Below are 27813 nucleotides of genomic sequence, written 5' to 3'. Positions count from 1 at the left end.
CTTTGGCCTATCAAGTCCGCGCCGACCGGCAATCACGCAGCACACTAGCTCTATCCGACACTAGGGAGTCAGGGGATATGGGGAGAAGGCAGGAACTGGGTACTGATTGTGGATGATCAGCCATGATCACATTGAATGGCGGTGCTGGATCGAAGGGCCAAATACTCCTGCACCTATTGTCTATTGTCCATTGTCTAATTTACAATTTTATTTCCCAAAACCAATTAACCTACAAACCTACACGTCTTCAGAGAGTGGGAAGAAACTGGAGAACCCCAAGAAAACCCACGTGCTCACAGGAAGAATTATAACCTCTATATAGTCAGCACCCGTAGTCAGGATCGAACCTGGGTCTTTGGATCTGGAAGATAGCAGCTCCACCGCTGCACCTTTGTGCCGCCCTAATGGCCCTGTCCCACTGTAAAATCAATCAATCAATCAATCAATCAAGCACTTTATTCATCCCCGAGGGGCAATTTAAAAGGGCGCATTACAGTAGCTTTTTTAAAAAAAAGAAAGAGACACAATCAACGAAGAGACAAACATTCAAAGCTACTCTCTGCACCTACCGGTCGACCGCACGAGCAGTGACCCAGTACGAGTTCATTCAAGTGTTCTCCTGTGTTTAAAAAAAAATTAAACTCGTGGTAAGCACGTAGAATGAACGTAGCGGGTACGTCGGAGCTCGGGGACATCTCTTAGCGGCTCGTAACGCTATCGGCAGGTACTCGGGAAACGTGGTAAGCTCAGTAAGATTTTTCAACAGGTTGATAAATGTCCACGAGAGCCCCGAGTACCGACGAGCGGCCATTACCGTAAATCTCTGAGTTCGTATCAGGGTAAACTCGGGAGAACTCTTTGAATGAACTCGTACAGTGGGACAGGGCTTTAACCTACTGGATCCTTGTGTTCCACTAGTAATTCATCACTCACTTTTGTAAAGGAACAATACCCACTTAGAATCACAGTCATACAGCATGGAACAAGCCCTTATAGCCAACGTCGACCAACTTGCCCCATGATGTACATACACTAGTCCCACCTGCCTGCATTTGAACCATACTCCTCTGAACTGTTTCCATCCATGTACCTGTCCAATTGGTTTTAAAACGTTGTGATAGTACCTGCCTCAACTACCTCCTCCAGCAGCTTGTTCAATATCCCGACCATCATTTGTGTAAACAAAAAGGCCCCCCTGGTTCCTAATAAATCTATTCCTCCCCCTCCCGCCTCATCTTAAACCTATGTCCTTTGATTCGTGATTCCCCTACTCTAGACAAAAGACACTGTGCATTTACCCTATCTATTCCTCGCATGATGTTATCCAACTCCATAAGAACTACTCCTCATCCTCCTGCTCTTCATGGAATAGAGTCCTCAACTGCACAACCTCTCCCTTTAGCTCACTTTGATCAATCTTTAAAAAATATATATATTCACAAAGATACCTTAATGCTGATAGTTAATTTCTGGTTAGATTCATCCCGTACTATAATTTCTCTTTTATTTTTATTGGATTTTTTGTTTTTTTTTATTGATTGAACTTTTAAAAATGTGTTTGTTATGTTATTCACTGAGTACTATGTTTACAAACCTGTTGAGCTGCTGCAAGTAAAAATGTCATTGTTCCTTATCGGCACTTATGCCAATTAAAACACTCTTGACACTGTGACTTTGCAATCTCCTGATTTGCCATCTGGCACAGTACAATTGCGTGCTGTTTCTGTAAATAGACACAAAATGCTGGAGTAACTCAGCGGGGCAGGCAGCATCTCTGGGAAGAAGGAATGGATGACGTTTCGGGTCGAGATCCTTCTTCAGACTGACATGCACCTATTTTATATATTCTGGAATAGACCCTGAAATATTTAAAAAGAAACTAGACCAAGGGGGACCCGTTGGGTCTTGTCCCATCAACGCACGGTTGCGGGGAGGGTGGGGGGGGGGAGTGTTTTTTGGGGGTGCCGTCTCGCACGCACACACACACACACACACACACACACACACACACACACACACACACACACACACACACACACACACACACACACACACACACACACACACACACACACACACACACACACACACACACACACACACACACACACACACACACACACACACACACACACACACACACACACACACAGTAACCACCCCATTGATATTATATTAATATTATTAATTTGCTACTTTTACCCCAACCCCCGCCCTATCCACTCACACATAACCCCCAACTGCACTGGCACGGCTCGAGAAGGGGGTGGAGATGGGGTTGGAGGGGGGTAGAGAGGGAGAGAGAGGGGGGTAGAGATTGAGCGGTGGGGGGGGGGCGGCGTCACAGGGGAGGGCTGGTTCCCGAACGCAATACCCACACTCTCACCCATGGGTCCCAATTTTCACCACTCCCTAGAGAGGGAAGGGGGCAGAGAGGGAGGGAAGGGCAGAGAGGAAGGGGGGGGAGGGCAGAGAGGAGGGGGGCCAGAGAGGGTAGGCAGAGAGGGGAGGGATACAGAGGGGGCTGTTGAGTGGGAGGACCCACCTTTCCTGCACCCCTCTCCTCCTCCCTCTAACCCCCCCCCCCCTCTACCCCCCCCCCCCCACCCCCCTCCCCTTCTCTCTCTTTCTCTGCCCCGGGGAGGTGGTAGAGAGTGAAGGGGAGGGGGTAGAGGCAGCATCTACCCAGGTCGTAGAGCAGGCCTCCCCACCAGGCGCTGGGCTCGAGCTAGGCTGTGGCCGACGTGGACCAGACTGGGCCACGTAACTCACAGCTCATGGCTGCGCGTTGAAATCTCTGCGCAGCTTGCTGAGAGGAGCAAAGGCATTGTGACATCATCCAGCTCACTTCAGCACGTTAGATTTCAAAAAAATGTCAGATTGGTGAACAATGTTAGTTTAAAAACTCGGGAAATAATGAATCAAATTTTCATATGAGGGAATTTTTGAAATCATGAGGTACATCTCTTCCGGAATATGTTAAAAATGTCACCGTTACTGCGTCCGGTTTTCGAGGAGATGTGAATCACATATGAAAACCCATACACATTTTTCGGAAAATTCCTCGGACTTAACAAGTTTCCAACACACTAGTAAAGGGCTTATCCCAGTTGGGCCACCTAATCCGCGAGTCCCGAAAAGTGGCTTCGACCTTCAAGCTCAAGGGCACTCTCCTGGAAAGCCTCGAGCTGGAACGGCCGGCCGCGTAGAAACCTCGAGCTGCATCGACCAAGCCGCGAGCTGCACCTACCGACCGCACACACACACACACACACACACAAATACATCGCACAGTTTATATATTTATTTTATTGTCGCACAGTTTATTTATTTATCTATTTATTTATTTATCTGATTATTTATTTACTTATTTATTTATTTTTTACATCGGTTGGAAGCTGCACACTAAATCTCGTTGCACTGATGTGCAATGACAATAAAATATATTATTATTATTATTATTATTATTATTATTATTATTATTATTATTATTATTATTATTATTATTATTATCCACATCCAAGATCAGGGTTTAAATAGTTATATGATAAGATACACTGTGGAAACAAGCCTTTCGGCCCACCGAGCCTATGCCGACCAACGACCACCCATACACTATTTCTATGTTATCCCATTTTCGCACACTACACAACACACTAGGAATAATTTACAGAAGCCAATTCACCTACAGACCTGCACGCCTTTGGAATATGGGAGAAACCTGAAACAAGCCCATGCAGGTCACAGTGAGAACGTACAAACTCCAGACAGACAGCACCCGTGGTCAGGATCAGACCCGGGTCTCTGGCGCTACAAGGCAGCTACTCCACTGCTGCACCACCATGCGGCTCCAGACTAGTGCAGCAATTATCTGGACCAGTTGCTCTATTCCAGAGATGTAACATTACATTAAACTCTGCAGCAGCCACAATGAAATTTGAACTTGAGTCTTGTACACAATAGCCCAGGCAGTAGGTTAGAGGCTCAGCAATTTAACTAGAAAACCACCAAGCCCGACACATCGTCATAATTGTAATAGAAACAAGGAACTGCAGATGCAGGTTTACAAAATAACACAAAGAGTTGGAGTAAATCAGCGGGTCTGGCAGCATCCCTGGAAAACATGGATTGGTGACGTTTTGGGTCGGGACCCTTCTTCAGAATGATGTTTCAGGTCGGGACCCTTCTTCAGAATGATGTTGCGTGTCAGGACCCTTTTTCCGACTCATGTTTCGGGTCAGGGCCCTTCATTGGACTCCTGTTCGATCTGAAGAAGGGTCCCGACCTGAAAAGTCACCTATCCACATTCTCCAGGGATGCTGCCTGATCCCGTTGAGTTACTCCAGCACTTAGTATCCCTTAAAAAAAAAAAAAATCACATTTGCAGTTCTTGCTGTAGTACAAGACACTAAACCCACATCAAGAAGTTATATTGAGAATGCTGCTGTAATCCCAGGTGAGGTAGGCAACATCCCCAGCATAATTAAGAAAAAGACAGATGGACTTGGACATGGAGGGATTTGTTCTCTTCCGGATGGATGAGTTAGCGCAGGAGAAATAGGCTGCCTCATTCGTAGATATACCGTGCTCCTGTGAATATCATAAAACTAATCAAGTATGGATGATCTAGTGACAGCACAGTAACCTACATGTCCCGATCTATTCCGATGGGTGATTATTATTAAAGAAAATATATGAGTGGCTGAATTAAGTGCAGCTTTCTTGTTTGAAAATCCCATCTCCATACCTGGCCCTCTGCCAATGAATAGCCAGCCCAGAAGCTTCACTTCTCAAAGGGTTCAACCAGAAGGCAAAACAGTTTCCTTCCTGCCCTCAGCTCAGCTGAAGGACCACTTATTTTTCTTTGAGTTACTCCTTACTTTGAACTGATTGTAATTTCACTGCGTTTTTCAAACATGCAATCCTTCTCGCTGGTTGACACTGTTTTATTTTCACTGCACCTAATGTTGGTACCTTTGCAATAGGTGTACAGAGTCTTTTGGTTTTGAGATACAGCACGGAAACAGGCCCTTCATCCCACTGAGTCCGCATTGACCAGCGATCCCCGCACGGTAACATTACCCGACTCACACTAGGGAGAATTTTACATTTACACCAAGCCAATTAACCCACAATTTAACTGAAGCCAATTGACCTACAAACGTGTACGTCTTTGGAGTGTGGGAGTAAACTGAAGATCTCGGAGAAAACCCACGCAGGTCACGGGGAGAAAGAACAAACTCAGTACAGACAAGCATCCATAGTCGTGATAGAACATGGGTCACTGGCGCTGTAAGGCAGCAACTCTAGCACAGCGCCGCCATGCCGTTAACAGGAAAATAAGGGGCAACGATACAGAGGGTGTGAGCATATGGAATGAGCTGCCAGATGAGGTAGTTGAGGCATGTATCATTAAAGGTTTAGAAAGATATGAGCCAAGCGGGCAGGTGGGACTAGTGTAGATCAGGAAGCTTGGTCGGTATGGGCAAGTTGGGCCAGAGGCCCTGTTTCCATGCTGTATGGCCCTATGTCTCTAAATGGTGTAACCCTCTATCAAATAACAGTGTATATCGGTCAATTTGTATGAGAGGCTTGATACAGACGTGTCTACGGTTTAGGTTTTGGTTTATTATTGGCACATTGCCACAATTACACACTAACATTGAGTAATTCTTCTGGTCTGCTAGGCCATTTGGTCAATTTAAATGTGCCTTCTGCAGAAATAGCAAGCTGCAGAATGATGCCAGTTTGTCTAGAGCCTAGATAAGAGCTGCGGGAAGAGAATGAAACATCTGCAGATCCTGACAATTAGGTGCAAATTGCATGGAATGAATTGGATGAATGCAAACCAGACATACACATTGTACATATTGCAAGCTTTACTTTGCTAGATGTTGATTGGGTTAAGTATTGAACCTTGTCTGGGTTTCTTGAATATCTGGGTAAATGTTGCTATCTTTGCTTCCTCTCAGAAGCACCGTTTGAATACATTGTTATTAGTCACTGAATTATTGGGTTAGGGAAAATATATGTGTTAATCAATATCTATTATTGGACAGTAAAGAGACCACCCCTATGTGGTTCGGCCCCTCTAGGTTCGGGGACCTATAAAAGGTAGCTTCCACGAGGTCCTGTGTCGAACTTCAGGGAGAATGCGTGACCTTCTGGAGTGTCTCTGTTTGAGCGAGGCTAAAGAGGGTGGTTAGGTATAGTAGTGGAACTATAATTGTGTTTTGTCAAAATAAAGTTTAGATGTGCAAGTGCTTGACTCAGAGATTGTTCACTGAAACTAGACTGGGGGGAAACTTAGAACAAGCTATTCACATTGAGGGCTTGTCTGGGATCTCAACGGACTCCCAAACACAAGTTTGCGATCAAGAATGTTGAGCTGTTTCGATCGCGAGTGCAGAAATTGGGCCCACTCTGTGGTTTTCGCTTTGATTTTCAGCACTTCACTAGTCGGGGCGGATCGATCATCCGTGGGCTTGGGAAAGGGTCCAATCGAGATTGGTAGATCAGACTCTAACAAGCACGGGGGGGGGGGGGGGGGGGGGGGGGGGGAGGGTGGCTAGCACTCCTTTCTGTTAGGGGCCCATAAACCAGGGCGAGGAGTGGTCCAAACCTTGGTCACATTTGGCAGCCTGCAGCTGCTTTAATGAAAGCCTGACGCACTTCGAGGTCCATTGTCCAGAATTGGTATCCAATTGGTGGTGTATTAAGTGCAGGTAATTTGCTGCTGTATTGTGTTTGCTTGTTCTTGTGAGAAAGTGGTCCCACCTGGATTCAAAGTGTGTTTACCACTTTAAAAAGCCTGTGTGGATCCCTGTGTATGTAGGATTTGTGTGACTGGATCTTAGGTACCCATTTGAAAGAAGATAGACTTCTTGCTAGGTGTTAAGAATTTTGCTTTTGTTTTGCGAGAAGACTTATCTGTGAGAGACAAAAGGGGCTGTCCCACTTGGGCGACCTAATCTGCGAGTTTAGAAGAGTTTGCCCTGGACTCAAACTCGCAGCATGGTCGACACAAGGTCCTAGGAGGTCCTATGAGGTCGCTGGAACTCTCCTGCCTGCTCGAGGGAAGTTCCCGCCTACTCGTGGCCTCAGCTAGGTCGCGGAAAAATTTTCAGGAAATTTAAAAACTTTCCACGTGTAAAATCTGGTCGGCATGGGTCTTTTTCACTTGTAGTGCAGTGGAGAGGGGTCACTATGTAGTTGCAGGCAGTCACAGGCAGCCTGGTCAGTGTAGCCAATCTCCTAGTTTCTCCAGCTTTTTTTTGTGTAACCTTCGATTCTCCAGCATCTGCAGTTCCCTCTTAAACACTAGCCAATCTCCTTCACTGACTGGGCATTTTGATTGGCTCTTTGGAGTTTTCAGGACCCAGGAAGACCGATGGGTAGGTAAAATGCCCGCTAGACTTTATTATACTTATTAAAAGCATCTCCACTCCATCTTCCCCCCTTCTCTCTCCCTCCCTCTCCCCCCCTCCCCCTCCTTCTCTCTCATCTCTTCTCCTCCCCCTTTCCCCCCCCTTCTTTCCCCTTCTCTCCCCCTTCTCCCCCCTTATTCTCCCCTTCTCCCCCCCCCCCCCCCCCCCCCTCTCTAAAGGACTTACTGTTACTGTGGCAGCCTTCCTGTTCATAGTGCAGGCAGCTTTCCTCCACTTTCCCTGGCCCCACCTTCGCGATGTGTGTGTGTCTGTGTGTGTGTGTGTGTGTATGTGTGTGCGGTCGGTAGATGCAGCTCGCGGTTTGGTCGATCCAGCTCAAGGTTTCTACGCGGCCGGCCGTTCCAGCTCGAGGCTGCCCTCGAGCTTGAAGGTCGAAGACACTCTTCTGGACTCACGGATTAGGTGGCCCAAGTGGGACAGGCCCTTTACTAGTGTGTTGGAAACTTGTTAAATCCTAGGAATTTTTGATAATGGGAAACCAACTCATTGGTCTGTGGATACAACATTATGAAGTAGTAGTTTATGGTGTATTGCATTGTATTTACTGTTGATTGTGTATTATTTTTGATTTAAATTCTGGAAGTTAGAAATTTGCTTTTGGAACTGTACAGCTACTGAATGCGATATTAGATGAATGATTGCGGTTTATGTAGAAGTGTGGTGTTGCCTGATAATAATAAGCGGTGTGAGATGAACAGTGTTACTTGTGCATTTGGAGCTCATTTTCATGCGTTTCGATTGAGGATTAAAGGAGTTGCAAGAAGGTGTTTGATTGTGCTCGAATGTGTTTGATTGTTCCCTTGAGTATTCTGATCTCAGTGGATGACTGAGGATTGTGGAAATTGTAAGGTAGAAAGTGTGTGTGGACTTGTGGGAGATAGGAGAAGAATTTGAATAAGAGAGTAGGATTGGTGGAGCAAAGGAGTAAGAAGTTCGAGGCTGCGGACCCTTCGGAGACATTAGTCACTGTTCAGGAGCAAGCTTGATAATTTAGGGATTGAAAGGAAGGAGTGGAGATGAAGGGAAACACACAGAACAAGGAAAAGGCAGATCTCCTGGAAGGAAACTCGTCTCTGTAAATTTAAAGTTTAGGGATCCGATGGTTAGTGCTGACTTAGAGGGGAAAGGAGATGAATATTTGGAAGAATGGACAAATGTTAACGCTGGTGGGAGTTCACAGCTCCCACCATGTTCCTCTTGCGTTTCCCAGGCTTCACTAGCACCTTGTCTGACTTGGGTCCTTAATAAATATTTTAGGTCTGCAGAATCTATAACAACTCCTGCAGATTCTACATCTGACCAGATTCTACCAACAGCAGATGCTGGGGTACTAGATTATTCGACCCTATCCACTTCATCATTGATAGGTCGTCCAGTAGCTTATGGCACCCGGAGTAAAACGAAGAGGTTAGCTCCGGTGTTTAAAGAAAGGGAAGGTATGTTAGATAGAGAACAACAGCCAGAATATTGCTGTGAGCCACAACCAAGACAGATCATAAGAGCAGTGAGAAAGAGGAACGATTTATTTGGACAGTATCGGGAACCCTCTAGTGAAGGGGAAGATTCATCTGAGGGGTAAAGAAAGGGACGGATATCCCATAGGCAATTCCCAGTAAGTGAAGGGCTGGGTACAGCAGATTCGACCAGCGCAGTAAGTATGAATAATCCCCGTGCCACAGACATCCATACTCCGTGGAAGCCCCATGAAACAATGCCAGTACTAAACAGAATCCCTGATAGGAAGAAGTCACCTGCTGCTTTTATAGATTATTTAAGAACCACAATGCGTGTATATCATGCAGATTCACGAGATTTATGGGAGATCATACAACAGATTCTGGAAGTGGCGGCGATGCCCTTGCAGCTGCGGCTCGCGCTGCAGCCCATTTGTTTGTTTTTTTCTTTTTTTTGTTTTCCGTGTTCTGTTGTTAGATTTTAGTTGTGCATGTGTAGGGGGGGGGGGGGGGTGGAAGAAACAACATCTTTTCTTGTCGTATCCAGAATATTGCTGCCTGGGGGACCGAGAGGCTCCGGAGGCAAGCCAGCCAGGACTTACCAACGAGAAGCTGGCCGACTTCGGGGCTCATACCCGACTTCGAGCCTCGTGGCTCGAAAGTGGACGAGGGGAAGGTCACATTGGTGACCTGTTCTCCGGAGCTCCCGCACGACAGCTGCGTCTGGACTAGGGTGGCAGCTTCGGCAGCTTTGACCCCCCCCCGGGCTGCAGAGTTTGATCCGAAGCTCGGATTCGGCAGCGGGAATTTACTTTTGGATCACCTCAACGCAGAGGGAGGACAAGGAGGAAGAGACAAGGACTTTAAGACTTTTGCCTTCCAGGGCCAGGTGGACTAATTGGGTGGATGTTAAATCTGATTGTGTGATTTGCTGTAAAAATGCAAGGCACAAAATTTTTGTTCAGACTGAAAAGAATTGATACTTAACTTGAGATAATTACTCGAGCTGAAAATACCAAATTTCTAGTAGCCCTAGGGCACCCGACATATGAAGCCCTGGCACAAATATTAGTCGATGATAGTGCAAGAGAAGAGGCTGTTTGAACAGCCCTTGCAAACACGTTTCAGGAACCAAGTGTTTAAAACGAATTTTGAAAATAAAACCAGAAAGGAGAAGGAAAAGTGGACTTATAAAAAATTGAAGATGGACTATTTAGTTGCTATCAAGTAAGGGACAGACCCTAGCGGATATCAGGAATTAAGACATACCCTGGAAACGTAAGATGGTAGTATAAAATGATGAGGTAGACTTAAAATGTACGAGTTCCCCTTGGAAAGTCAATACTAACCATCTAGAAATGATTCAGTGGTTAGGAAACTAGTATAAGAGAGAACCCCTATGGACTGAGAGCCAAGCCAACATACTAAGGAAGAAAAACTGGAGGAGGTCTATTGAAATAGAAAGAGAAACTTGAATGGGTGTGGAGATATCAGAGTCAATGTATTTGACTGAGTTTAACCCTTCGGCTTCTATCATCAAGGTGGAAAGAAATTGTCCCTAGAATTGGCATTCCTAATTGGATTTAGAAAAAAATTGACAACATATGGAAATTGACTCTGTGGAATGAGGAGGAGGAGATGGGCACTTACATTTAAACTATTAAATTGAAGGCTGGTTGAATTGAAACACTTTTCATGGTTTGCTTTAAATAAGAGTCACGCCTATAGGGAAATCTGGACTGAACCCAGCTGAAATTTATATGAGAAACCATCATCAGATATGCATATTATAACATTGTGTGCATAGGAGAGGGCTGATCAATGTTGATCTTCGGGTAGTGAAGAATATACTATAGAACACAATAGTAATAGGAAATCAGTGATACAGTAGAATATAATAGAGCAGAATAGTGAAATGGAAAAGGGATAGTATTGCAGAATTACAGTAAATGTATGGGAAAGCATTGGTGCATGAGTGGTAACTTGCTTTGTCCCACTTTTTTTTTCAGGAATTATAGTTTCGACTAGGGGATGAAAGAATGGGCAACAACACAGATGGAGGGAATTTGCGCCCATGGAAACTCGGGAGGTGAAGACTCATTGTGAAGCTACGCCCATGCAAACGCGATAAGCTTGACAAGATTCTGGGAAGAAACGTCATCGTCTTGTTGTTGTTAATAGATGGAGAATGCAATAGACACACATATGTATATCCGGTTATCTGATTAAATAATCATAACTAAATAATCATAAATGATGGTTTATCACATATGATAAAAGGAAGGAATGTTAATTCTGGCCAAGTGAGACCAGGACACTAAAATTGAGTAAAGGCTTCTGGGCTGCAAGGCCATTTGGTCAATTTAAATGTGCCTTCTGCAGAAATAGGACAAGCTGCAGAATGGTGCCAGTTTGTCAAGAGCCTAGATAGGAGCTGCAGCAAGAGAATGAAACTTCTTAAGATCCTGACAATTAGGTGCAAATTGCAAAGATTGGATTGGATGAATGCAAACCAGACATACACGTTGTACATATTGTTGCAAAACTTTAGTTTGCTAGATGTTGATTGGATTAAGTATTGAGCCTTGTCTGGGTTTCTTGAATATCTGGCTAAATGTTGCCATGTTTGCTTCCTCTCAGCCGCACCATTTGAATACATTGTAATAGTCACTGTATTATTGGGTTAGGGAAATGTCTATCATATACTGTTAATCGATTACTGTGTAAAGAGACCACCCCTTTTGTGGTTCGGCCCCTCAAGGTCCGGGGACCTATACAAGGTAGCTCCCATGAGATCCTTTTAGGTTAGGCATAGTAGTGGAACTATAATTGTGTTTAGTCAAAATAAAGTTTAGATACGCAATTACTTGACTCAGTGATTTTTGACTGAAACAACACTGGGGGAGTTTAGAACAAGCTATTTACACAATCAGGCCAAACACAAAAGTCAAAGAGAAAGATACCAGACTGCAGAAGACAGTCACAAAAAGCTGGAATAACTCAACAGGTCAGGCAGCGTTATCTGGAGAAAGGGAATAGGTGGCGTTTCGGGTCGAGACCCTTCTTCAGACTATGAATCAGGAGAGAATGAAACAAAAGATATAGAAGGCACATAGAACAAATGAATGAAAGGTATTGAAAAAGCAACGATGATCAAGGACAGGTGGAGCCCACAATGGGCCATTGTTGGCTGAGGGGAAGGTGATAACAAGTGGAAGAAGCAGTGATACTCTGCAGGAATGACAGTGAAACTAGTATGATGACTGGGGCGGGGGAGGGACGGAGAGAGGAGCAATGGAAGGGTTATTTGGAGTTAGAGAAATCAATATTCATAGAGCTAGATTGTAAGCTGCCCAAGTGAAATATGAGGTGTTCTTCCTCCAATTGTGTTTGGACTTACTCTGACAATGGAGGAGGCCCAGGACAGAAAGGTCAGCGTGGGAATGGGAAGGGGAGTTAAAGTGTTTGGAGATTGTGTAGGCCACGGCTGACTGAGCAGAATATGCTGTATATGGTTCTCAACATTGTAGCGTAACAGTTACTGAGATAAATGCTAATGTTTGCAATGAGGAGGGTTGGAGATTCAGGACTGTTCCCATACCGATCTAGTACCAGTAATCCTGGCTATGATTAGAGATGTGAGCAACAAGGAACTGTAGATAGACACAAAATGCTGGGGTAAACATCACCAATTCCTTCTCTCCATAGATCCTGCCTCACCTGCTGATTTACTCCAGAATTTTGTGTCTACCTTCGATTTTACCAGCATCTGCAGTTCTTTCCTAAACAAGTGTTCAGAGGAATGCACCCTCTACCAGCTATGTTTTATCAGATATATATTCTCATACAAAGTATGCACCTTGATTTTGATGGAATTTTATGTTTAAAATTGGCATGCAGGTACAGCAGGCAGTGAAAAAGGCGAATGGTATGTTAGCATTCATAGCAAAAGGATTTGAGTATAGGAGCAGGGAGGTTCTACTGCAGTTGTACAGAGTCTTGGTGAGACCACACCTGGAGTAATGCGTACAGTTTTGGTCTCCTAATCTGAGGAAAGACATTCTTGCCATAGAGGGAGTACAGAGAAGGTTCACCAGACTGATTCCTGGGATGTCAGGACTTTCATATGAAGAAAGACTGGATAGACTCGGTTTGTACTCGCTAGAATTTAGAAGATTGAGGGGGGATCTTATAGAAACTTACAAAATTCTTAAGGGGTTGGACAGGCTAGATGCAGGAAGATTGTTCCCGATGTTGGTGAAGTCCAGAACAAGGGGTCACAGTTTAAGGATAAGGGGGAAATCTTTTAGGACCGAGATGAGGACATTTTTTTTCACACAGAGAGTGGTGAATCTCTGGAATTCTCTGCCGCAGAAGGTAGTTGAGGCCAGTTCATTGGCTATATTTAAGGGGGAGTTAGATGTGGCCCTTGTGGCTAAAGGGATCAGGGGGTATGGAGAGAAGGCAGGAACAGGAAACTGAGTTGGATGATCAGCCATGATCATATTGAATGCATACTCCTGCACCTATTTTTTATGTTTCTAAAACAGCAATCTAGCCAAAATAATCTGATAAAAGGACACTGATCTTTTTGATGATTTCCTCTTTCTCCAAAAAACATTGCTGGATCTAACATTTTCCATACTTTCCATATTGACTGTCATTCATCAAGAAGAATATTGCATTATTGCCTTGAGGTGATGCCTTTCAGTTGATAACAAGCCAAGGACCCTGTCTGATCATATGATCAAGAGTGTTTCAAAAGAAGAGCAGAGCAGAAATCCCTCTGGTTCCGGTCAACTCTAAACTCCAAGCAGCATCACTGAAAGACATTATCCATAATTATCATATCAGGGTTTAGTGGGATTTGTTGCTAAATTGACTGCTGCTGTACCTGCATTACAATTAGGTTTCTCTTCAAAATCTCAAATGGCTTGGGATGTAATGATGTTCTGAATTATGTGGTTAATATTCAAGGCTGTCTTTCGGAAAATGAAGATGGAGTTCTCTCCATGGCATTAAGATAATGGTATTTTCATGAAATGAATGTGAAAATGCTAGGTTTGTACAAGACACAACTAGCTATTCAATGAGAAAGGACAGTTTCAAGTTTAATTTGGGGAATAGATCAACAACCTTAATTTAATGGAAGCTTTCTCAGATCTGAGTCACAAACTTTGGATTTAAGCACGAACTTGTGGAGGTTTACGAGAGTCATCTCAGGAATCATTGGGTAGATATATGATGAGCATTAGATGGCACTGGGCCTCTACACTCTGGAGTTTAGAAGGATGAAGGGAGAACCTCTCATTGAAACTTACCAAATACTGAATGGTTTGGATTGAGTGGATGTGGAGAGGATGTTTCTGCTAGTGGGAGAGTTTAGGACCAGAGGCAACAGCCTCAGAATAAGGATATACCTTTCAGAGGTGAGGAGGAATTTATTTAGTCAGTGGGCAGTAGAGGCCAAGTCAATGGATATTTTTAAGGCAGTGATTGATAGATTCTTGATTAGTATGGGTGTCAGGGGTTATGGGTGGAAGGCTGGAGAATGGGGTTGAGGGAGAGATAGATTAGCCATGATTGAATGGCAGAGTAGACTTGATGGTCTGAATGGCCTAATTCTGCTCCTATCACTAAGGAACTTATGAAATACATATCAGTAAAGTAATCCTGCATTATGGATGAATCACTATCTAGCTGAGGTTTTCATTTGGTGTTGAAAGAGCTATGCTTCTAAAAACAACAGAGACAAAAAAAAGTTGTGATTTCTTGAATCCCAATAGCAGTCACAAGTTTTAGTTTAGTTTAGTTTAGTTTATTGTCAAATGTACCAAGGTACAGTGAAAAGCTTTTGTTGTGTGCTAACCAGTCAGCGGAAAGACTATACATGATTACCATTGAGCCGTCTATAGTGCAGAGATACATGATAAAGGGTATAACGCATCATGCAAGATAAAGTCCAGTAATGTCTGATTGAAGTCCGAGGGTCTCCAATGAGTTAAATGGTGGCTCAGGACCAATCTCTAGTTGTTGGTGGGATGGTTCGGTTGCCTGATAACAGCTGAGAAGAAACTGTCTCTGAATCTGGAAACTTGCGTTTTCACACTTCTGTACATCTTGCCTGACGGAAGAGGGGTGAAGAGGGATTAATCAGGACGAGACTCTTCCTTGATAATGCTGCCGGCTTTGCCAAGGCAGCGTGAAGTGTAAATGGAGTCAATGGAAGGGAGGCTGGCTTGTGTGATGGTCTGGGCTGCATCCACTTTTCTCTGCAATATTTTGCGCTCTTGGATTGAACTGGTCCCAAACCTGTGGTCCGCCCCGATAGCATGCTTTCTACGGAGCATCTGGAGAGGTTGGTGAGAGTTGTTCGAGACATGATGAACTTCCTCAGCCTTCTAAGGAAGCAGAGACATTGGTGTGTGATCAAAATTGGTAGCAAAGAACTTTGAAGGTGCTCTAAAGGGACAAAATGTGTTCCAGCAATTCAAATTGTTTCTTCACCTTGTGATAATGAAAGGTCTCCACCTCCCGTCTTCCTAACATTCATTTACTATGACCTGCTACATACTAATTGACGGCTGTCAATTTCAAACTAAATTGTTTTGTCTCACATAAGATGTATGATTAATTTTGTATGGCACAGAATGTGCTTAGAAAATAAAAATGCTGATAAATATATAATCTTTTAAACATGCACTATAGTGTCCTTAATCATTATTGATTTCAGTAAAAAGAGCTATAACTTAAGTTCATCTTCCTTGGAATTAATTTAAAGGTCATAGTATCCCTTTCCCCATTGCTCTCTCTGGAGATATTCAATGCCAATGATTGTCTTCTAGCTTGAAATTGCCTCATAGAGCCCCAGTACTCTCTAACCTAAAATCAATTGAAATTATCATATTAATGACTTTTTCCCCCATTAAAACAATGACAACATCTGATGAAATCATGGTTGATTTCCTGCCTGTATGGAGTGTGCACGTTCTCCCCGTGACCTGCGTGGATTTGCTCTGGTTTCCTCCCACACTCCAAAGACGTACAAAGGGGTTGTAGGTTAATTGACTTTGGTAAAATTGTAAATTGTCCCCAGTGCGTGTGTGGGATAATGTTAGTGTGCGGGGATCGTTGGTCAGCGCAGACTAAGTGTGCCGAAGAGTCGGTTTCTGCGCTGTATATCTAAACGTAACTGAATTAAAGTGCAACTGTGGAGAGGTACAGACAATGCCCCACCTACTGACTTGTGGCGGAGAGGCACGCACAGCGGCCGATCTCCGCAGAGGCACAGATGTGGCACTGGCCGCGGCAAAGCGATGGCAGAACGTTGTCTGACACACGAGCTAAACTAAATTAAACTAAAGATGTTTGTTAGATCTCTCCTTGCGAAGAAACATATCACCTTTGCAGATCCAGATTGCAGCATTATTACGGAGGGTAACCTCATTCCAAAACAGTTGAACAATCAATAATTATGTAATAGAGTATTGAGAAAATAAGGAATAGACAATAAGGCATTATGATAAAATATATAAAATCTTTCCAACAGTTAAATATTAGTTCACAGGATCATAAAGGTATATGCTGAAACATAAAAACATAGAAAATAGGTGCAGGAGTAGGCCATTCGGCCCTTCGAGCCCGCACTGCCATTCAATATGAACATGGCTGATCATCCAACTCAATATCCTGTACCTGCCTTCTCTTCATACCCCCTGATACCTTTAGCCACAAGGGCCACATCTAACTCCCTCTTAAATATAGCCCATGAACTGGCCTCAACTACCTTCTGTGGCAGAGAATTCCAGAGATTCACCACTCTCGGTGTAAAAAATGATTTTCTCATCTCAGTCCTAAAAGACTTCCCCCTTATCCTTAAACTGTGACCCCTTGTTATGGACTTCCCCATCATCGGGAACAATCTTCCTGCATCTAGCCTGTCTAACCCCTTAAGAATTTTGTAAGTTTCTATAAGATCCCCCCTCAATCTTCTAAATTCTAGCGAGTACAAGCCGAGTCTATCCAATCTTTCTTCATATGAAAGTCCTGCCACCCCAGGAATCAGTCTGGTGAACCTTCTCTGTACTCCCTCTATGAAGAAGGATCTTGACCCGAAACGTCACCGATTCCTTCGCTCCATAGATGCTGCTTCACCCACTGAATTTCTCCAGCATTTTTGTCTACCTGCCACAAAGAAAGATTACTTGAGACATCCTATCCATGCCCATTGGAAAGGAATTATGGATACCAGGAACTGCAAGAAATGTCACCTATCCATGTTCTCCATGTTTTCTTTCTCACCGTCAACCAACCTCCTTTCCAACTAATCCATCTGCATCTCCCACATCCTCGGCAGGGCCACCAGCAAAATCAAGGACCAATCTCACCCTGGTCACTCCCTCTTCTCTTCTCTCCCGTTCAGGCATGAGGTACAGAAGTCCATCCAACTGTTCGCATCCTTTTATCCCTATCGCCATCACAACTTCCCCAGCCAACAATGGGCCATTATGAACTCCACCCTTCCTGAGGTCATCTGTTACCAAATCCTTTTTTTGTTCCGGATTTCTCTATCTTTCAGTCTGAAGAAGGGTTCAGACCCAAAACGTCACCTATTCTTTTTCTCCAAAGATGCTGTCTGACCTGCTGAGTTACTTCCAGTATTTTGTGACAATAGAACCCGGGGCTCAATAAGATGATCAAAAAGGCATGCAAGACACGTTCTTTAGGGCAGCACAGTGACACAGTGGTAGAGTTGCTGCCTCACAGTGCCAGAGACCCGGTTTCGATCCAGATTCAGCAACAGTTTCTAGCTGGTATCAGGCAATTGAACCATCCTCTCACCAGCTAGACAACATCTCCTCCCACCTACCTCATTAGAGACCCTCGAGCTATCTTTATCTTGCACTAAACGTTATACCCTTTATCCGGTATCTGTACACTGTGGATGGTTTGATTGTAATCATATAAAATCTTGTCTGTCTGGATAGCATGCAACAAAAAAAGCTTTTCACTGTAGATAGATACAAGATACTGGAGTAACTCAGCGGGACAGGCAGCATCTCTGGATGTACGGATCCAGAGATCCAGCATCCAGAGATGCTGCCTGTCCCACCGCATTAGTCCAGCATCTTGTGTCAATCTTTAGCCAGATGGTGGTGAATCTGTGGAATTCTTTGCCACAGAAGGCTGTAGAGGCCAAGTCAGTGAATATTTTTAAGGCAGAGATAGATAGATTCCTAATTAGTATGGGTGTCAGGGGTTATGGGGAGAAGGCAGGCGAATGGGGTTAGGAGGGAGAAATAGATCAACCATGATTGAATGGAGGAGTAGACTAGATGGGACGAATGGCCTAATTCTATTCCTTATGACCTTATAACCCAGCATCTGCAGTTCCTTCCTCCACAAGCTTTTCACTGCATCTTGGTACACGTGACAATAATAAAAACTAAATTAAACAATACTAGAGAATTAAAAATATATATTCCAGCAAACGTCACCTGAAAGCTCATATCTTAAGTGGACACAGTTTATTTCATTGATGCTTCAATCTTCAAATAATATTTCAAATTTCAATTTTCCAATTACTTTTACCGCAGTTCAAGTAGCTTTTCAACGCCACGAGAAAATAGGCTTTTGTCAGTAAAAATTCTCGTGGAATAAAATTATATCTCCGACAAGTCATGGTTCACCTTGTTCGATTTCTCGACTTGATGAATTATTAAGTCCTCCCTGCAAGGGCCACACTTACATGAGCAGATCGCAGATTTTTTTTTTGTACTCGAGAAGAACTTTACATAACAGGAATCTTATAACGCTCAGAAAGTCATTTATCGCTCCTCATCTCAACATCATCTTCCTCGTAGTCACTGCGGTTCAATGGCTGCACGCCCACTGCTCGGTTAGGCAAGGACACAAAAGATTATGTTTTATAGCACTATTGTTGCTCAGGAAATGGGCAGAGAACCTTCTTCCCTTCTTTAAAAGTGTACCTTGCAATGTTTTACACTCATCTTTAGTGCAGTGTATTGTGGACGCATCCCAGGCCATCACACAAACCAACCTCCCTTCTATTGATAGACACAAAAAGCTAGAGTAACTCAGCGGGACAGGCAGCATCTCTGGAGAGAAGGAATGGGTGACGTTTCGGGTCGAGACCCTTCTCCAGACAGGTTAGGGATAAGGGAAACGAGAGATATAGATGATGATATCGGGAGCTAGGGAACAATGAATGATAGATAGAAACATAGAAAAAAGGTGTGCAGTTGACAATTTGGCCCTTTTAGCCAGCACTGCCATTCAATATGATCATGGCTGGTCATTCAAAATCAGTACCCCATTCTGGCTTTTTCCCCCCATCTCCCTTGATTCCCTTAGCCTGAAGAGCTAAATCTAACTCTCTCTTGAAAACGATATGGAAAAAAGTAACGATGATAAAGGAAACAAGCCATTGTTAGCTGTTGGGTGAAAACGAGAAGCTAGTGCAACTTAGGTGGGGGAGGGATAGAGAGAGAAGGAATGCCGGGGCTACCTGAAGCTAGATAAATCAATATTCATACCACTGGGCTGTAAGCTGCCCAAATAAAATATGAGATGCTGTTCCTCCATTGATTTCATTTTTACCTCACGCTGCCTCGGCAAGGCCAACATCATAATCAAGGACGAGTCGCACCCTGGCCACTCCCTCTTCTCCGCTCTCTCATCAGGCAAAAGGTATAGAAGTGTGAAAATGCACAACTCCAGATTCAGGGACAGTTTTTTCCCAGCTGTTATCAGGCAACCGAATCATCCTACCACAACTAGGCTGTGGGCTGAGGAGCTTTATTCTGCAGTCTTGTGACCCGTCACCAAACTACATTAAATTTTCACATATTGTGTAAATAAATCATATAAATCACCCCTGAAACTCGTCATGAACAAGACTTGCACATTCTTATTAAATTAGAGAAAAAACTGAACATTTTCGGGTCATTTTTAGTCCAATCAAAGCACGTTTAACATTGAGTTGTCTGCCAGTTGGCCAATCACGCGCTTTGCTTCAGCCTAGCACACAAAATGGCTAAAGGGGCTTCACAGATGCCTGTTTTACTGGAGATTCCGATTTGTTGTTCTGTGGAATAAATGTCGTGGAAAGTAGCAGCAGGGTAATTGAATTTAATGAGAAAAGCATTAAAAAGGCTGAAGAAAGTGCTGCTAAGTGGATGGAAGTGCAAGAAAGCCTTGAAAGCAAAGTCGCTGATGAGGTGCTGGAACACAAAGATTAAGAGCCAGGAATCAACTCTAACTGAAAGGTAAGATCTAAAGTCTGAATTTATGAAAATCTATCTGTATGGACTTTAATTCATTTAATTGCACCCTTTTATAATGTGAATAAATTCATCATTCACTTCATTCATTCATTCATACATACATACATTCATTTATTACATACATTCAATCATTCATGCATTCATGCATTCATACACTCAATCATTCATTCATTCATCCATTCATTCCTTATTCATTCACTCATTCATTCATGAAGTTGAGGGCCTAAACTATAAACAGTGAATTAAACATTGTCACTAATGCCAGCTTGTTGTAGAGTAATAAGTCTTTAACAGCTAATCTCGGAGCTGCCTGCGATAACTTACCGGGAAAAAGTGCTCCGATCGTGGGGCCTAGGTAATCGCGGTATCGTGAAGCCGCGGTCTGAATTAATAAGCGGCCGATTCGCGAACGCGGAGCAGTGGATCATCTCCGCAGGCGGGGGGGGGGCGGAGGCTGTACATAGTGCCGTCTGTAGCGGCCGTATTCAGGCCCCGACAACGGGAGAAAAACGGAGGGATATCGATCGCAATTTATAGGCTTCCATTGCAGTGAGAAATGGTTAATGTTTCTGTAGAAATGAATTGGTGATATGTGAACTTGAACTAGTTTTTCTATGGTAGTAACCTATTGTTATTCTCATTAACATTCTTCTTGGTTTCTTGGTCCTCCAAAATATTCCAAATGGAATTTAAACTGGAGGTGGAATTTTATTAAGATTAATTAACATTATTTATTAACAATTATTAATTAATTTATTAATTATTATTAATTAACAAAATTTATTAACATTAAGAAGAGGTTGAAATTTTATGAATTGACGTCCATGCAGACTTAATGACTATGAGATTTTTTTTTCTGTAGCCTCTTGAAATAACTTATCAATTGTAGTAAATTACAGTGTAAGTCTCATTGACATTAAATAGAGGTTGACACTTTATGAATTGAAGTCCATGCAGACCTAGGTACTATGAGGTGTTTCTTTCTCTAGCTATTCTGCACCCTCTGCTCCTGCACTTGAACTTGAAGTCTTATCTATGGCAGTAAATTACAGTGTCAGTGTCATTGACATTAAGAAGAGATTGACATTTTATGAATTAAAGTCCATGCAAACCTAAGTAATATGAGATTTTTTTTTCTGCAGCTTCTGACCCTCCACTCTTCAGAGCCGGTCCACACAAAATATGATTACATTCATATTTACAGGTTACATGTATACGTAACCTGTAAATATGAATATTGGTATAATAATATGAATATACAAATATGAATACTGGTATAATAATAATATATAGTTTAAATGGACTGCAACACGGAAATAGGCTGCCGATGATGTAATACGGGTATTGGTCACTAGATGGCGCTTATTTTCCCGATCTCATTTTCTAATTAGTTTAATTAATTAATGTGCAACTTTCGGCAATGACGAGTTATGACGTCATTCTCAATTATATTTCATCTAAATCTGTGGAAAATGTCATGTAGTTTGGTGACTTGGGTCACGAAAACTAATTTCTGGACACATTTTTGATGGTCGGCCCACAGCCTAAACCAGCGAGAAGTCCTGAACTTCTAACTACCTCTGATGTCCCTCGGACTATCCTTGCTGGCTTTAGCTTGCATGAAACTTTATTCCATTCTCATGTATCTATATGCTGTGGATGGATTGATTGTAATCATGTATTGTCTTTCTACACGCAACAAAAAGTAAACTGATTTGAGGTGAACTGAGTGCAGACCAATTTTCTGTTCAATGGCCTATTCAGAAGACTTCATGGCTACCCATGATTTGTAGAACTTAGTACTGCACAGGGAAGTCAGTTTAGAGTCTCTCCTGTTTTAGTTTTGTTTAGAGATACAGCATGCTAACGTACCTGCCACAATTACCTCCTCCTGGCACCTCATTCCACGTACCTGCCACCAATTGTGGACCTCAGATGAACCTCAGTTTTGTTGAGTTGTTTAGTTTAGAGATACGGCATGGAAACAGGCCCTTCGGCCCACAGAGCCCAAACCAGCCATCCATCACCCGTTCGCACCAGTTTGACATTATTCCACTTTCCCATACGCACACCACGCACTGGGGACAATTTTACAGAGCCCAATTAACCCGCACGACTTTGGGATGTGGGAGGAAACCGGAGCACCCGGCAGGAAATTCACGCTGTCACCGGTAGAACATGCAAACAAGTCAACAAGACCAAGTCAATGGATATTTTCAAGGCAGGTAGTTTAGATCTTGACGAGTGCTGGTGTCAGGCGTTATGGGGAGAAGGCAGGAGAATGGGGTTAGGAGGGAGTGATAGATAAGCCATGATTGTGTGGCAGAGTAGACTTAATGGGCCGAATGGCCTAATTCTCATCCGATCACTTATGAATGTTTGAAACTCCGCACAGATAGCGCCCAAGGTCAGGATTGAACCCGGGTCTCTGCCGCTGTGAGCCAACAGCTCTATTAGCTGCATCACTGTACCACTTCATGCCTATTCTGATGACTTTGCAACATGCTAGAAGTGCAGCCTGTTGCATGCTAGAAACATAGAAATAGGTGCAGGAGTAGGCCATTCAGCCCTTCGAGCCTGCACCGCCATTCGATATGATCATGGCTGATCATCCAACTCAGTATCCCATCCCTGCCTTCTCTCCATACCCCCTGATCCCTTTAGCCACAAGGGCCACATCTAACTCCCTCTTAAATATAGCAAATTAACTGGCCTCAACTACCTTCTGTGGCAGAGAATTGAGGAATGATACATACAGAGAAATAATACATTCATCTGAAATCCTGCCCCTCTCCTTAAGATGTAAAAGTTACCAAGCTGGGCGTACTTGAGAGCATCAAAGTTCCCAGCAGGAACTCACTTTCACATGTACACACAAAATGATGGAATTCAGCGTCACAGGCAGAATATCTGGAGAGAAGGAATAGGCGACATTTGGGGGTGAGACCCTTCTTCAGTCTGAAGAAGGGTCTCGACCCGAAACGTCGCTCATCTCTTTTCTCCAGAGATGCTGCCTGTCCCGTTGAGTTACTCCAGCATTTTGTGTCTACCTTCGATTTAGACCAGCGTCTGCAGTTCTTTCCTACTCACTTCCATTGACCACCATTACTGTGTATCATAGATTTCTGGTCACCCCCCACCAGTCTGAAGAAGGGTTTCGGCCCGAAACGTTGCCTTTTTCCTTCGTCCATAGATGCTGCTGCACCCGCTGAGTTTCTCCAGCTTTTTTGTGTACCTTACATTTAATTCATTTAATTACTACAGAATGTCAAAGGTTTTCATGCAATATCTTGAATATAAACAGAAGATCCAGTTTCAGATTCAGATGAAACAGTATTCAGTACATTATCTCATAGGAGGTAAATTACATTAGCGTCACGCAATGTGATAACATTAAAAGAAAAAAAAATAGTATAAATGAATTATGTAATAACGTGCAGCCAGGAGTTGTGCTGGAGGCAGATACAATAGTATGGTTTAGTTTATTGTCACATGTGCCGAGGTACAGTGCAAAGAACAAACTTTCCAAGACTTTGGGGTGTCACAGTGGTCAAGGGGCGGCATGGTAGCACAGCGGTAGAGTTGCTGCCTTACAGCGCCAGAGACCCGGGTTCGATCCTGACCACGGGCGCTTGTCTGTATGGAGTTTCTGCGCTCTCCCCGTGATCAGCATGTGTTTTCTTCAGGATCTCCAGTTTTCTCCCGCACTCCAAAGCCGTACAGGTTTGTAGGTTAACTTTGGTAAAATTCTAAATAGTTTCGAGTGTGTAGGAGAGTCTTATGCCCTTGTCCCACTTAGGAAACCTGAACGGAGACTTTGCGCCCCACCCAAGGTTTCCGTGCGGTTCCCGGAGGTTGCAGGTGGTTGCCGGAGGTTGCAGGTAGTGGAAGGTAGAGACTGACAAAAATCTCCGGGAACCGCTCGGAAACCTTGGGTGGGTCTCCAGAGGTTTCCGTTAAGGTTTCCTAAGTGGGACAGGGGCATTAATGTGCGCAGAGCACTGGTCGGTGTAGACTCGGTGGGCCGAAGGGCCTGTTTCCCCACCCTGTCTCTGAACTAAACTTAAGTCTTTTATTTGTCCACATTTGTACTGAAAATGAGATCTCCACACAGATACAAGCAGAGATTTCCACACCTGCTGGCGTCCCATGTCTGCAGACACCAGCAGCCACAACATTATTAAAACAAACTCAAAGAACAGCAGGCGCACAGCAGATCAATAGCCCACGATCAAAATGCCAACCGCAGGGTACAGCAAGTCTACCTTCATCACACATGCCGATGAGCCCACTGTGTATTCACAGCCGTTTCTTTTTGTTACACACAACACATACCCTTGGCATTTAGCTCGAGAAGTAAGATTGCTATCTTTTTCCCCCTCCTGCCTCATTAAAAAGCTGCTCAAATCAAATTGGTGTTGATACTATAGGGTCAAGACACGCATGTGATGTTGCTGAAACCTATTAAAATGTTAATTAAAAATTACGTTTTTTTTATTAACTGATTACGAGCAGATGCAAATGAAAACTATTTCCGCAGTGCCTCTCCATTTATAAGGATTAAAGCTATGTTGGCATGTTAATACATCCGATTTAGAATGGCTATTCGCCACAGTTCAGTAATTAGTTTACATTTATGACTGTCTCGATGCAGTAATGAATACGGCTTTTTAATAGCCATAACTATAAAAGGAGAATATTAATGAGGAAAGGCAAGGGGCGAAGAGTTTCTCGGTGTGAACTGCTGTTAACCCTAGCCCGGCGTTCTGATTGTCCTTCTGATCACAAGTGCTGAAATGAGAAGGCGGCAACTCCAGAACAAGGGGTCACAGTTTAAGGATAAGGGGGAAATATTTTAGGACCGAGATGAGGAAAACATTTTTCACACAGAGAGTGGTGGATCTCTGGAATCTCTCTGCCACAGAAGGTAGTTGAGGCCAGTTCATTGGCTATACTTAAGAGGGAGTTAGATGTGGCCCTTGTGGCTAAAGGGATCAGTGGGGTATGGAGAGAAGGCAGGTACAGGATACTGAGTTGGATGATCAGCCATGATCATATTGAATGGCGGTGCAGGCTCGAAGGGCCGAATGGCCTACTCCTGCGCCTATTTTCTATGTTTCTATGTAACTCCTCACATTTGAGCTGGATTGTGGAGCTGAGACGTGTGGGGCAGCAGTAGAATTGCTGCCTCACAGCGCCAGAGACCCCAGTTCGATTCTGACTACAGGTACTGTCTGTACAGAGTTTGTATGTTCACCTTGTGATCGCATGGGATTTCTCCGGATGCTCCGCTATCCTCCTACATTCCAAAGACGTGCAGGTTTGTAGGTTAATTGGCTTCTGTAAATTGTCCCTGTTGTGTTGAGTAGAATATTAATGAATGCTGATCAATGTGGCCCAATCAGTCTGAAAATGGGTCTCAGCACGAAACATCGTCCATCCCTTCTCTCCAGAGATGCTGCCTCACCCACTGAGTTACACCAGTATTTCGATTTATACCAGCATCTGCAGTTCTTACTTACACACAGGGCCTGTTTCCATGCTGTATCTCTCAACTAAACTAAATTAAACTAAATGAGAGACACCAAGTGCTGGAGTAACTTAGTGGGTTGGGCAACATCTCTGGAGAACAAGGATGGGTGATGCTTCAGGTCAAGATCCCTCTCTAGACTGAAGAAGAAGTCTGAAGAAAGGTCCCAACTCAAAATAGCATAGATCCTTTTTCTCCAGGGATGCTGCCTGACCCGCTGAGTTACTCCAGCACTTTGTGTCTATCTTTGGTATAAACCAGCAACTGCAGTTCTTTGTTTCTATTTTTAAACTAAGTGATCCCAGACCCACAATTGGAGGTGGGTGTGTGGAACGAGCTGCCAGGAGAAGGTAGTTGAAATAACATTTAAAAGACACTTTGAGAGCTACATGGATAGGAACCGTTTAGATGAATATGGGCCAAACGTTGGCAGATGGGACTAGCCCAGATGGGGCATAATGGTTGGCATGTGTAGGAAGAAACTGCAGATGCTGGTTTAAACTGAAGATAGACACAAAAAGCTGGAGAAACTCAGCGGGACAGGCAGCATCTCTGGGGAGAAGGGGTGGGTGACGTTTCGGGTCTGAAGAAGGGTCTCGACCCGAAACGTCACCCATTCCTTCTCTCCAGAGATGCTGCCTGTCCCACTGAGTTACTCCAGGTTTTTTGAGTCTATAATGGTTAGCATGGATAAGTTGGGCCGAAGGGACCGTTTCTATATGTATGACTCAATGGCTCAAGAATAATAAACTCCGCTGCTTCAGAAACTTGTATGAATGTTTCTCAGTTATAAATCAATACAAAGTGCGCTTGATCAAATGTTGCACATAAAGTTAAATCAAAATGTTATTTGCTATTCTTGGACTGTCATTGCCAATCCTGGCTGTGATTTAATCAAATTTAAATGAAATTGATAACTTATTATTTTGATCTTGCTGTGATTATTTATGTCTTCAGAGTGGATTTTGAATCCCAAAACCATTAATCATTTAACCGTGATGTTTTGACATTTACAAAAGGTCTTTTATTTGTCTGGTCAGTTGCTTTACATATGTACATACATACATACATACATACATATATATATATATGTATATGTGTGTGTGTGTGTGTGTGTGTGTGTACATAGGACATAGACATATAGAACATAGAACATATAGAACATAGGACAGGCCCTTCTGTCCACATTTTTTTTTAGTTTAGTTTAGCGATACAGAGTGGAAGCTGGCCCTGTGGTCCACCGAGTTCGCGCCGACCAGCGATCCATGTGCCTACACACACCAGGGACACTTTACAAATATACCAAGCCAATTTACCAACAAACCTGTATGTCTTTGGAGCGTGGAAGGAAACCGGAGATACCAGAGAAAATCCACGCAATGTCACGGGGAGAACGTGCAAACTCTGTGCAAACAAGCAGCCGTAGTCAGGATCAAAACCGGGACTCTGGCGCTGTAAGGCAGCATCTCTACCGCCGCGCCGCCGCGCCACCGTGCCACCCCTGCGCTGAACATGGTGGTAAGATGAGCTAATCACATTGACCTACATAAGATCCATATCCTTAATTCTCTGCAAATGCAGATGCCCATCCATGAAGGGCATATGAAGAAAGGTTTTGGCCCGAAGCGTTGCTTATTTCCCTCGCTCCATAGATGCTGCTGCACCCGCTGAGTTTCTCCAGCATTTTTATCTGCCCATCCATAGGCCTCTTCAACACTACTATTGTACCTGCCTCTACCACCATCCCTCTTTGTGCATTCCAGACATCCATCCTTTCTGTGTAAGAAATCTTGAATTGATAACTTTATTGTCACATGTGACAAGTCAAAGTGAAATTCTTTGCTTGCATTAGGTATGTTACAAAACTTACTTTCAGCGGCGCTGCAGTTCTGTCACTGGCCGTGTGCGCGACTTTGGCGCCTTTGAGGAGGGGGGGGCGGGATTAAAATGCCGTTTTCTCCTGCCTGTACGAGATATATTTTCTTGGGCTGCTACCTAATGCTGAAAATTCGTTTCGACTGCCGTTCTTTGAATTTTTTTTTTAAACCGCGGGACAATTTCAGCGCTGGAGTAAA

The 27813-nt window shown here is 43.7% G+C and overlaps 1 protein-coding gene and 1 long non-coding RNA gene across 2 annotated transcripts in view; one reads left to right on the top strand and one right to left on the bottom strand.

The window, feature by feature from the left end:
* The window catches only part of LOC129699107 (contactin-associated protein-like 5), a 1038064-nt gene that overhangs the window by 959200 nt on the left and 51051 nt on the right, over nt 1–27813 (bottom strand). The window lies entirely within an intron of this gene.
* Nucleotides 7328–11763, top strand: LOC129699108 (uncharacterized). The gene is made up of 2 exons (XR_008723786.1): nt 7328–7394; nt 10912–11763. It is a non-coding gene; the product is annotated as an uncharacterized LOC129699108 (long non-coding RNA).

This window comes from Leucoraja erinacea, chromosome 7, assembly GCF_028641065.1.
Source record: "Leucoraja erinacea ecotype New England chromosome 7, Leri_hhj_1, whole genome shotgun sequence".
NCBI lineage: Eukaryota > Metazoa > Chordata > Chondrichthyes > Rajiformes > Rajidae > Leucoraja > Leucoraja erinaceus.
Note: the sequence above shows the minus strand (reverse complement) of the source record. Positions and strands in the feature narration are given on the sequence as shown.